Raw genomic sequence first — 13,035 nt, forward strand, 5'->3', positions numbered from 1 at the left:
TCCCATCCCATCCCATCCCATCCATTCCATCCCACCCCATCCCATCCATTCCATCCCATTCCTTCCCATTCCATCCCATCCCATCCCATCCCATCCCATCCCATCCCATCCATCCCATCCCATCCCATCCCATCCAACCCATCCTATCCATTCCATCCTGTTCCATCCCATCCCATCCCATCCCATCCCATCCCATCTGATCTCTCCTGTGTGAGAAGGGGTTCTTGGCACATGAGGAGTCTTGAAAGATCTGTCCCCTTTATTTAGCCAGGGTGAGAGGAGCTGCAGCTGAGACTGTGGTCATTAAGAACTACCTCCAAGGTTGTGGACCTGAAGTGACAAATTGTCTGAAGGGCTCTGACTGAGGAAGCAGCTTAGACACTATTATTTCTAGAAGGAATAGAAGATTTTTGTCTCTGTGGCCTGAGCAGGGAATCTCTGGGAAAGCTGCTCTCCTTTGCCTGGTGAGCTGCAGGCCAGTTCCCACAGCGCAGCCACCACCCACAGGGAGCTAGGACTCTTGCCTGCTTTGAGCTGAATTCGCTCCATCTCTTTTGACTTTGATTTCCTGGCCACGGTGAGAGGCAATACGTAGCGTGGCTGAGAGCACAGATTTTGGAGCCCAGCAACTGGGCTAAATTGCCAGCTCTGCCACTCACCTGCACTGGAACCTCAGAATGTCTCTGAAGCACTCCCTGCCTCAGTTTCCCCCACTTGCAAAGTGAGTATAACAGTGTATCTCTTTGGGTTGTTGTGGGGATTAGATGAGCTACTGTATGCAGTGCATTTAGAAGAGTGCTTGAAACACGGTGAGCTCTGTCATCGTTAGCTGCTGTCTTATCATCATCATCAATCATCAATCACTTATCCTTATAAGAAATGGAGGACCTGGCATTCTCACATCTTCCCTCTCTCTGTACCTCTTCTCTCCTCCCTCCTTCCCCCTTCCCCTCTGTATTCGTTCTCACAGAGGAGGCTGAAGCTGGGAGGTCTGATATCGCTGGTTAATGGCTTATAGATCGTTGACGCGTCAGGCCTGATGGAAGCGTCTGTTAGGGTTGGCATTGGGAGCTCGAGTCAAATGGCCCGAGACAGATTCATGGCTGTCTTCCAGGCCATGCCAGGAAAACACTCCCAGAAGGATACAAGGTTCTCACAAGCGCAGAAAACTTAAAGCGATGGAGGGGGCCTTCCTGGGAGGCTGCAACCCTCTGACTATGCTGCAGGGCCCCAGGGCCCCATCTACAATGTGGGGAACATTCCAGAAGTCAGAGTGGAAGTATGAGTATAAACAAATTGTGAGCAAAGGACAGATGTCCAGATTCACTCGGAAACAAGTTCAGAAAGACCTGACTAATGAGCACTAATTTAGAAAGAGACCAGATTGACCTGGTAACAAGTAGTGAATTATGGAATTTTTTTTTTGAGACAGTTTCGCTCTTGTTGCCCAGACCCAGGCTGGGGTGCAGTGGTGCGATCTCAGCTCACTGCAACCTCTGCCTCCTGGGTTCAAGCAATTCTCCTGTCAGCCTCCCAAGTAGCTGGGATTACAGGCATGTGCCACCACTCCCAGCAAATGTTGTGTTTTTAGTAGAGATGGGGTTTCACCATGTTGGTCAGCCTGTTCTTGAACTCCTGACCTCAGGTGATTCGCCCTCCTTCACCTCCCAAACTCCTGACCTCAGGTGATCTGCCTGCCTCTGCTGGGATTACAGGCGTGAGCCACTGTGTCCAGGCGAATTATGGAATTTTAAAGCACAGTTTTACCATTGTCAAGTAAATAGACCTAAATAGAGCCCTAAAGAAAGCACCGTGTGTGTGTGTGTGTGTGTGTGTGTGTGTGTGTGTGTGTGTGTAGGGGAGAGAATCTTGTCCCGAAGGAATTCACAAATGGGGTGATATACAATTGTATTACTTGGCACTTAGTAAAATTAAATTACCAAAATGGCAAACCAGAGGTTCTTGGGGACCCACTAGACCAAACAGACGAATGATGTATAATTACCCATTTGTGTGTTTGCATGCAAGGGGGAGCTCTGCAGGGCTGGCGTGCGGCTTGCTCTTTCCTGTAGGTTAAACAGGTCTCTTTCACTCTGGTTTATACCTTGTCTGTTGCATGGCCCAACTCTCCCATTCCCTAACTTGCACAGGGACATTTCTGGCCCTCCAAAATAGAAACCTCCTTATTCTTCAGTGAACAAAGGGGCTCTTGCTGGATATGTTTGTGGCCCTGGAGTTGAAATCCATCTTCTTGACCTTGGAGGCCTGTTTTTCCCAACTCAGGGAAAATTGCTAAGAGCTCAGCGGCAGGTTCAGTGTCTTTTTGGAGTTTTCAGAGCTAGGATACTCCTCTCTCTCTTGGACTCTTTAAGAACCTTCCAGCATCCACCTCCAAGGGGGAGGTCTGGCATTTCCATCTCCCTGGCTGGCAAATTGTAAATTTGGATACGAGCAGAAAATATAGTGACATCAAGGTTATGTGGTCCGCAGCTGACAAGATGGATAGCCCTCAGCTAGGCAGCATTTCCCAGCGTCTTCTTGGTTTGCACTCTCTCCACCTCTCTTTCTTTTAACCTTTTTTTTTTTTCAAAGAAAACATTTTTAGAGACTTTAATAACTGTGGAAGGATGCTGTAAGGCGGGCAGGGAAATCGATCATTTTTATTCGGTTGTGCGCGATAAAATGTAAGTTTGGGCAATAAATCTTCTTACCTTGAGGGAAAGGAACAGTGTGCCTGGCTATTAATGTGACTCCCTATTTGGAAATTTTAATGAAGGAATTCCCCTCCCCACCGCAGAGTAATTCATAGCCGCGGACAGGGCGGGATTGGGGCGGGAATTCACCCTTTCCTCCAATCCAGGCAACTGCTGATTCCGTCTCTCTCCACGTATTCACCATCTGTTATTTCCAATCAGTATCTCACCAAATACATATAAAGCTCCTACCGTGTGCAAGACACCATGCCTAGTACCCAATGTCTCACCAAATACATGTAAAGCTCCCACTGTGTGCAAGACACCATGACTAGCACCAAGGAGGGGGGATGCTGAGGAATATCTCAGAGTCCTGGGTAAGTTGTCCACAAGAGGGCTCCTCACCAGGCCCTGCCTGTGAGCACCCCAGACGGCTTCTCCACTTGTCTTGGCCACAGCTATATCTCCCTACCGGAACGTGGCAAGAGATGAGGCACGTGGCTCGTGTTGGCCACAGGACTCCATTTTGAGTATCAGATATGTTGACAGCACTCTGGGTTTTTGTTCCTGATATCCTAGAAAGGAAAGGCAGGGCTGCAGTCTCAGTCAGCTCTGGCTTCCATAACAGAATGGCATAGACGCTTATCTCTCGCAGTTCTGGAAGCTGGAAGTCCGCGATCAAGGTGCCAGCTGATGTGGTTCCTGGTGAGGCCTCCCTTCCTGGCTTGCAGATGGCCGCCTTCTTGCTGTGTCCTCCCATGGCAAGGGGGGAGCGAGAGAGAGTGAGAGCACACTTGTGTTCTCTAGTCTTTTTCTCCCTCTTCTTATAAGACCATTAATCCCATCATAGGGGATTAATAGCCCTACCCTGTGATTTCATCTAACCCTGATCTCCTCCCAAAGTCCCCACATTTAAAAACTATCATCCCACTGGGGTGTTAGGGCTTCAATGCCTAAATTTTTGGGGGACACACATCAGTCCATAACAGACCTGTGCTGTGGAGCTCATTTCCTCTTTCTTCTTCTCGGGGGGTTGAGTGGGGTGGAGTTGGAAAGTGATGTATGGTGTGGGGAGAGGACAGGAAGTGACCTTTGCTGTTAGGTGGAGGAATGCCCACCATACCCTAGCATCCCTTCCTCAGGTCCTAATCCTAAACCTCCATCAGCTCCCTGCTTACTGGACCCCTTCCACAGCCACACCCCTCTCCTGCTGTGGCTCACCAGTGATATGGACATTGCCATCAATAAGCTGCCTTAAACAACCGTGGTGTACACACTGCTCTGCAAACAAAGACAGGGCATCCAATTATTCCAAAAACAACCTGTTTCTGTTTGCTTATCTGAGGTGGACTGTTTGCCCCTGACATCCCTTATTGATCAATTTGAACTTTTCTCCTTCAAGTCCAACATGATTTATAATTTGGGGCTAGGAAAAGTCACCTGGGCAGTGGGTCCCCTGGGACCAGGCCCTGTGCACCCAGAATCTCATTTAATGCTCTATGTGGTTGGTATCATGATTTCTATCTGAAAGGCGAAGAAAATTGGGGCTGGGGGATGGTGAGTATTTATCCAAATCTCCCAACTTATAAGTGGTGGTACCAGAATTTGAACCCAGGTTTGTCCGTCCCAAAGACTGGCCCCTTTCTAATACGTTGAGATGCTTCCTGGTTAGGCACCCAGTCTTTGACTGTCACCCAAATTCAGAATTGCAATCAGACAACAAACACCAGAGAATACAAAAGGCTGATTATGACTCTGTATGGGGAACAAGGGCACCAAGCTGCGCCGACAGTTTGATGGTGGGTCAGTGTGACATCCTGGAAGTAATAGCAGCTGATTATATTCTTCAGATCGACATGTGTTCTTAAAGATTGTTGAATCGGATGTGAGTCAGAAGCATTAGGCAAAAGTGTGACACGTTTATATTTGGTGAATGTGGGAAATTTCTCCCATGGAAACAAAGTGAGTATTCACACTCGAGGTCTGGGTGCATACATTATAGTACATTTATACCAGGTGATATTATACACTATTGAAAACAACCAGAGCAATACTGGAGGACTTAGAGGCAATTCCTCAAGGTGTTGAGTGAGGAAAACAAAATATGAGAAACTGAATATAATTCAGCAAAACAAATAGTGGCAAAAGGCTGGTTATACATGTGTAAGTGCATGTATGTGTATAAGTGAATGCATGTGGGTATATATAAAAAGTTACATACATACACATATACTACAGGTAGTGTGTGTATATATTTATACAGGATATGATCATGAGGAAAAATGTGGACAGATCCCTACTAGGATATTAGCATGAAATTCCCTACTAGGATATTAGCATGAAATTCTAGTGTTATGGATAGAGGACAGAGGAGAGGTATCAAGGAGAGTCAAACTAACAAGAAAAAAGAAAACTAAGAGTCTACCCACACATACACACAAGTCAGGTAATGACAACATTTATGCATTGATAAAAAGGTATAGGCATTCATATAAATAAACTCAATGAAAAGTTAAGTTATTTTCCTACAACAACGGAGCACTTACCCCAGAGATCTGCATGAAGGCATGACAGTGAACAGGCCTCCCCAGACCCGGAAGGTACAGTGTGGAGTCTGGGGACAGCTACTAGAAGCCACATCACAGGCTCCCCAGCTCCCTGCAATGGGAAGCGTTTGTTTATTCCTTGGCTTTACAGCTGGCACAAGGAAGAGGGGCACCTGTGTGATCTGGGGGTCTTCCCCAGCTGCTGCCTTGGAGCCCCCATCTGGCTCATGGGTAAGTGAAACTCTCTTCTATTTCTGCTCACATTAGAGTAAACATAACACCGATCATTTCAACAGGGACCCTGTTGAGAATGAAGGGCAGAACTGAATAATCCAGGTGTAAACCAGGACTGTCCCTAGCACACCTGGACATAGGGTCACCCTAGTTATAGCTCTAAGTGGGGACCTACATTATAAATTTCACCATCTTCTCCGTGCAAATGTGAGTACTAATTGATCCAGAACCCTGTAATTGTAACTGGAGACCAGCAGGACTGAAATTACTCTTAATTATCATCCCACCCCAGGAGGGAGGGGCCTTTTCCCTCCAGGTTACAGAGACATATGGCGAAACCAAAGGGGATGGATGTGTGGCTTCCACAGAGCCCTTCTTAACCACAAATGTCAATGCTCTGGGCTGAGCAGGGCTGGGATCCCTGAACATGCTCTGGGTGGTTGGCCTGACCTATAAGAGACTGAATAATGACGAGGCTTGCTGCTAGAGCACTTTGTAGCTGACGTGATCGGCATCACCAGCTTGGATTACTAAATGGGTACATGCTGATTCATCTACAAATTAGGTTGATGAACCCCCAACCTAGCTGTCTCAAAGATTTGTATTTCTCCTCAGTGCCCTTCTTCCCAAGCACCCCAAGAAGCCTTAGTTAATTCAAGGGATCTACGAAGAGACGTGTTTGGACCAGGGCAGAGAGAGAGAGATAGCAGAGGGGGGAAGGATGATTTTTTCCCAAACTATTAATATCTACTAATCTCAAATGCCATAATTTAGGGCTAGGCAGCATTTTTCTTGGCTAGCAGGGGGAAGGCTATTTGAAATGGCCTTGAGAATACAACTAAAATGAAGGTAGCAGACTGCAGAGGTAGAGATGAAAGAAAGACCCTGATGGTACTGTCTGAGCCGTCGGCACCCTCTTCCCTGTGCTAGGTCTTCAGTAGTACCTGAGGCTACTCCCCAAAGTTAGTAGAATAACAGCCCCTGGACCGGTGTGGTGGCGCGCACCTATAGTCCCAGCACTTTGGGAGGTTGAGATGGGCGGATCATGAGGTCAAGAGATGGAGACTATCCTAACCAACATGGTGAAACCCCGTCTCTACTAAAAATACAAAAATTAGCTGGCCGTGGTGGTGTGTGCCTGTAGTCCCAGCTACTTGGGAGGCTGAGGCAGGAGAATCGCTTGAATCCAGGAGGTGGAGGTTGCAGTGAGCCAAGATTGTGCCACTGCACTACAGCCTGGCAAGAGAGCAAGACTCCGTCTCAAAAAAAAAAAAAAAAAAGGAAAGAATAATGGTTCTCAGGTCCCCAAAGACATCCACATCCTCACCTCTAGAATCTGTCAATATGCTGGCTTACATGACAAAAGGGGTGTTGCATATATACGATTAAGAATTTTGAGATGGGGGATTACCTCCGATTATCTGAGTAGGCTCAGTGTTATCACAAGGGGAAGCAGATGGTTAGAGTCGGGGGGGGGAATGTGACAATGGAAGTCAGGGTCAAAGTTACTGTGAGCTCCCCCTCACAGGCATTCTCAGAAGCTAAAAGACAAGGAATGAATTCTTCCCTACATCTTCCAGAAGGAATGCAGCCTTGCTGCCATCTTGGTTTTAGCCAAGGGGTGAACCAATTTCTGGATTTCTGGCCTCCAGAGCTGTAAAATAATACATTTATGTTGTTTTAATCCACTCACTTTGTGGTAATTTGTTATATTGGCAATTAGAAAACCAATATTCTCAGGTTTCTGGTGGCTTGAAGCAAATTACCTTGAGTTAGACTTGATTTTCTATCGTTGTAACCCAAAGAATCCTACACTGGTAACCAACTTGAGGAGGACTGACATCCCTTTCTGCCACAGCCCCACTCCGATACTCTCCCAGCTCGCCCTTCACCTAAGAAGCCCTGCAGCTAGAGACTGAGAGGCGCATGGAGGCAGATTCATCAACTTTCTCCTGCAAACGAAAAATCCATTCAGGCTCAGGTAGATCCAGTGACTTGCCCGAGCAGTTGAAGGGTTTTCTACCCAGCATGGGTTCTAGACCTGGAGTCCATGGACTGGCTGCTGTGGCCTAGTGGACTGTGAAGTCCTAGGGAAGAGCACAGGTTTGTGCAGGAATATGTGTCGACCCCTTTCTTTCTTCAGCCCTTCGCGTGGTCCAGAACCACATCTCCCTGGGGCTGCTTTTGCAGCTGAGAAACCTGGAAGTCTAGCCCATCCTGACCTTGGCTCTGCCTAGTGCCCCATGCCCATCTGACCCATCTCTTTCCACGACACCTTTCAAAGGCCCCCTTGATGGCCTCCCCCACGGAGCACATTTCTGAGTGGAGCTGCCTGGAGTTACCACTGAGATCGGTCTCTTGGGATGGCGCAACGCAGACACCATCCCACCTCCCGGATCTGATTGTTTTGACAGCTTTGCCAAATTACAAAGCAAAGGCCCGATTTGGTGATGAGCAAAGCAATATTGTGTCAGGGACGGCTCGTTTCTTTGAAAATCAGCAGCAAGTGAATTTGCATCCATTTAGTAGTAAATACATCTGGCTGGCCCCCTCTCCAGGAACTGTGAGGGATTTAGATGCGCTTCGGTCCGTTTTATTGCATTATGATGGAAAGAGGTGGGAGAGGGAAGGGGGATGGGAGAGTAAAAGAGAGAGGAGATTGAGAGGGGTTTCTTGGGGAGGAACAATTGAGGATGGGAAGTTTCTCATTTTTTTGCAAAGTTTCTTAGACTGTGGCTGGGGTGGGCGAATCGCTGAATCAGAGTGGGCAAATCATTCTTAGGAAAAGAAATAGCACTCTTTCGGCTCTATGCATTATGATTTAGAAGACTCTGAAGAACCCTTGTCATGACACACTCTCTAAAACCCTCTTTAAAATTCAGCTGGAAAGGCCCAGGGAAAAGATATACAGGCCTTTATGGAGAGCAGGAGAGCCAGAGACATTCACCAGGACGGTGCCAGAGGGAATGCTCCATGCAGATGTGTTTAAAGTCCCAGGTCAGTAGCTGCTGGGAAGAACACTTTATCCTTTTTAAGAATAAAGTGGGTGCCATCTCTTCTTGATGGGAGAGAAGCCAGCGCCAAATGTTTTATGTTCTCTGCATAAGAGCACCCTCCATGACCCTCTCCTCTTGTTTGCTTCTATAGCCAGGAGGAAAGAGGAAGCTGGGCATGCAGACATGGGAGCAAGTTGTCTGGGTAGTGGGTGTTCAAGGGGGTCGTTGTGTATGTAATTTCCCAAGTAAGAACCACATCAGAAATAGAGTAGCCAGCAAGAGCCAAGACTAAACATCCTTAGCATGGCCTGCAAGGACTCCTGGATTTGATTCCCAGCTTTCTTTCTGTGCTTTCTATCACTGCTTAGTCAGAGAGTGTTTTAGTTTGCAAGGTACAGAAACCCACTCAAGCAGACTCTAGGAAAACGCAGTTGATTGGAAATGGGCAGGGTCACCTCTGTTTCGCCATCGCTGGACACCCTTAACTGCTTACTCCCGCTGCGTTTGCTCATGGGCTCAGCTTTGCTCTTCTACAGCAGCGGAAGAGAACGCTACATAGACAGTTGTTCCAGGGAAACCCATTTTATCCATAGAAGAAACTAACATTCATTTATCACTTACGATGTGGCATAGAGAGGCAAAGGGCTTGTTCAATGGGGACAGGACGAGGGGGCGGCAGATGAGGAGCCACCTTACATTTTACATCCTAGGTGACTCACTTGCCTCACCCTATCCTAGCCCAGTCATCCAAGGTCACCCAAGGCCACACAGCTCGAGAGGGACTGAGCCAGGAATTTAACCCAGGGAGTCTGGCTATGAACTCTACCATGCTGCGTCTCTAATAGTCACAGATAATGTACTCATTAAAATCATAATAATGATAGCAATATGCTTATGAAGCACATATATGTGCCTGGTACCATGCTACTTTCATTGACATTCATCCCTTCTGGTAATCCTCACAACAACCCTATAAAGCAAAGATGATGATTATTTCTGTTTTACAGATGATGAAAGCAAGGCACAGAATGGTTAAGTAATATATTAGCCTGTTCTCTGCTAATAAAGATATTCCTAAGATTGGGTAATTTATAAAGGAAAGAGGTTTAATTGACTCACGGTTCAGCATGCCTGGGGAGGCCTCAGGAAACTTACAATCATGGCAGAGGGGGAAGCAAACACGTCCTTCTTCACATGATGGCAGCACAGAGAAGTCCAGAGCAAAGCAGGGGGAAAGCCTCTTATAAAACCATCAGATCGGCTGGGTGCAGTGGCTCACACCTGTAACCGCAGCACTTCAGGAGGCCAGGCGGGCAGATCACGAGGTCAAGAGATCGAGGCCATGGTGAAACTGTGTCTCTACTAAAAAATACAAAAATTAGCTGGGCGTGGTGGCACGCACCTGTGGTCCCAGCTACTCGGGAGGCTGAGGCAGGAGCATTGCTTGAACCCGGGAGGTGGAGGTTGCAGTGAGCCAAGATCACACCACTGCACTCCAGCCTGGTGCCTGGCGACAGAGTGAGACTCTCTCAAAAAAAAAAAAAAAGAAAAGAAAAGAAAAAGAAAAAGAAAAACGAAAAAAAAAAAAACCAAACCATCAGATCTTGTGAGAACTCACTATCACAAGAACAGCATGGAGGTAATGGCCCCCATGATTCAATTTCTTCCCAGCGGATCCCTCCCATGACACATAGGGATTATGGGAACTACAATTCAAGATGAGATTTGGGTGGGCACACAGCCAAAGTTACTATATCAAGTAACTTACCAAAAGTTGGACAGCCAATAAGTAGAAGAAGGGGCCTTTAATTTCATGCCCAGCTGACTCCAGGCCTGTATTCTTAGCCTCTAAAGTACCTGCCTTCCTAAACAGCCAGGAGAGCGTCTCCTAGATTTCACAACTCAACATTTGCTGAGCCTTGTTCTGCACTGCGCACTGTCCTGGGCAGTAGGGATTCCTCATCCATGTCCTCAGAGAATTCAGAATCTAGTGGGATGATAGACATGCAAATAGATAATTACACAGCAGGGAGAAGGGCTAGAGGGAATGCCAGCCTTCCAAGGACTTCAGGAAGGTGAGTCTGTGAAGCTGGACTCTACTGTCTCGGCTCTGGGTTTGCAGGCATCTCACCTGTGAGTAGCATTTAGTGCTCAGGCTCTCTCCCTTTTCATATATGGCACAGTTGTTGCTATGAATGGAGATGGCTGCCTTGCTCAGTTACTTAAAGGCATCAGGAACTGTGGGTGCGGGAGCAGTCACTGGCAGAATGACAGCCACACACCACAGCTTCCCCTGCTCAAGAGATAGCCAGGAAGGCAAAGTGTCATCCTCAGCAGCCAGCCAGCTGTGCAGCCCCCACCACACTCACCTGGTGGCTGCTCCAGGCTTGTTTACTGTTGCTTTCATTGAATCTGACTAGTCTGGAAATAATTGCACTATTATTGACATTAATAGTACACCAGGATGTATTTATAACTCTCAGTTAAAATCCAATCTCATCATCACTTTTGCATGGTGTGGAAGTTGCAAGCAGAACTGCTGCTGCAAAAAAAGGAGTTCCCAGCATGGAAGTGGGAGAAGTCTGGCCCAGGTACCACACCTGTCTGGGAGGGACAGGGTTTAGAATCGGGGGATCTGGGCTCCAGACTGCAGACCCTTGAGTGTCTCAAGTTAAAAGCTGCCTGTCTGTGGCTCCCACAGCCAGCAGGCAGGGAACTCTTTTGAAGCTAAGAGAAGAAAGGTTTGATGAAGTTTCAGAAAGGAAAGGTGGGGCTTTCCGGAGAGCTTCCCAAACTGATGTCGTGGGAGATGATGGGTCTCCAGCCCCTTCCCCCTGTTCCTTTACTCTTCTCTCTTGCTGCTCCAGGGAGTTACCCACCCACACCCTCTGCACTGGCCCACTCTACCCATGTCCACACGTGGATAGGGCTGCTGTATGGGGCAGTCCTGACCCCTCCTGTCTCCTTGTCTGTCGCTGGGAGTCTTAGATGGAAAGAGGGAGTATGCCCTGGATCTTATTTGCTGGGCATCCAATATGGCATGACTTGCAAACTGAGATGTGTGCATGCTTTATTTCAGAGGTGGAAGTACTCCTTGATTCTCAAAATTTAGACTTTTTATAACCCACTAGATTTATTTTCCTAGTCACTTGGGACTTAAATACAAAAAGGCTTCCTGTTACTTTTTTATCAGAAGAGGGCAATGTATATATACTGCTTAAAAAGCAATAATAAAACACCCACGTTTTCACCAGTCAGCTTGAGAAATAGAGCATTACCAGCACCTGAGAGGGCCTCTGTGTATTTATTCCCTTTCACCTCCCTCTTTCTCTCCACCAGAGGTAACTTCTACCTTGAGCTTCATATTAAGCATTTCCTTCTCTCTCTCTCTTTTTAAAAAAAGTTTTACAAGGTATGTAGATATTTCTAAACAATATAGGCCTGCCTCAGAGGTATTGTGGGTTTTGTTCCAGATTACCACAATAAAGTGAATATCACATTAAAATGAATCACACAAAATTTTTCATTTCCCATTGCATATAAGCTATGTTTACACGATATCAGAATCTATTGAATGTGCAATAATAGCATTATGTCTAAAAAACAACGTACATATCTTAATTTAAAAATACTTTCTTGCTAACAAATGTTAACAATCATCTGATTATTAGCACGTCAGTCATTTTGCTGGCAGAAGGTCTTGTTTTGATGTTGATGGCTGCTCACTCATCAGGGTGGCTGTTTCTAAGGATTCGGGTGGCTGTAGCAATTGCTTTTTTATTTTTTTAAAGACAGAGTATCGCTCTGTCACCCAGGCTGGAGTGCAGAGGCACAATCAAAGCTCACTACAGCCTTGAACTCCCAGGCTCAAGTGGTTCTCCCACCTGTGAGCCTGTGAGCATCTGAGACTATAGGCACATGCCACTGTGCTCAGCTAACTTTAAAAAAAAATTTTTGTACAGATGGGGTCTTGCTATGTTTCCCGGGCTGGTCTCAAACTCCTGGGCTCAAGCATTCCTCCCATATTGGCCACTCAAAGCACTGGGATGACAGGTGCGAGCCACCCTGCCCAGCAGCAGTTTCTTAAAATATGACAGCAATTAAGTATGCTGCCTCAAATGACTCTTCCTTTCATGAAAGATGGCCTTACAGCATGTGATGCTGTTTGATAGCTTTTTACCGACAGCGGAACTTCTTTTAAAACTGCAGTCAGTTCTCTCAAACCCTGCCTCCGCTTTATCAATTAAGTTTAAGCAATGTTTTAAATTCTTTGTCGTTATTTCAACAACGTTCATAGCATCTTCACCAGGAGTAGATCCCATCTCAAGAAACCATTTACTTTGCTCACCTGTAAGAAGCATCTTCTCATCTGTTCAAGTTTTATCACGAGATGGCAGCAAGTCAGTCACATCTTCAGGCTCCACTTCTAATTCTAGCTCTCTTGCTATTTCTACTGCATCTGCTGTTACTTTCTCCACTGAAATCTTAGACGCCTCAGCATCAGGTTGGATTCAAGTTCTTCCAAGCTCCTGTTAATGTTGATATTTTGACCTCCTACCATGAATC

General features: G+C 46.6%; 1 long non-coding RNA gene across 1 annotated transcript; it reads right to left on the bottom strand.

Annotated features, from left to right (window-relative positions):
• Nucleotides 1-7,414: 7,414 nt before the first annotated feature.
• Nucleotides 7,415-12,775, bottom strand: LOC116525719. The gene is made up of 3 exons (XR_004257788.1): nucleotides 12,620-12,775; nucleotides 10,570-10,572; nucleotides 7,415-7,425 (listed from the first exon to the last, which is right to left on the bottom strand). It is a non-coding gene; the product is annotated as an uncharacterized LOC116525719 (long non-coding RNA).
• Nucleotides 12,776-13,035: the final 260 nt, after the last annotated feature.

This window comes from Sapajus apella, unplaced genomic scaffold (genome assembly GCF_009761245.1).
Source record: "Sapajus apella isolate SASKATOON/1434 unplaced genomic scaffold, GSC_monkey_1.0 scaffold48, whole genome shotgun sequence".
Classification (NCBI taxonomy): domain Eukaryota; kingdom Metazoa; phylum Chordata; class Mammalia; order Primates; family Cebidae; genus Sapajus; species Sapajus apella.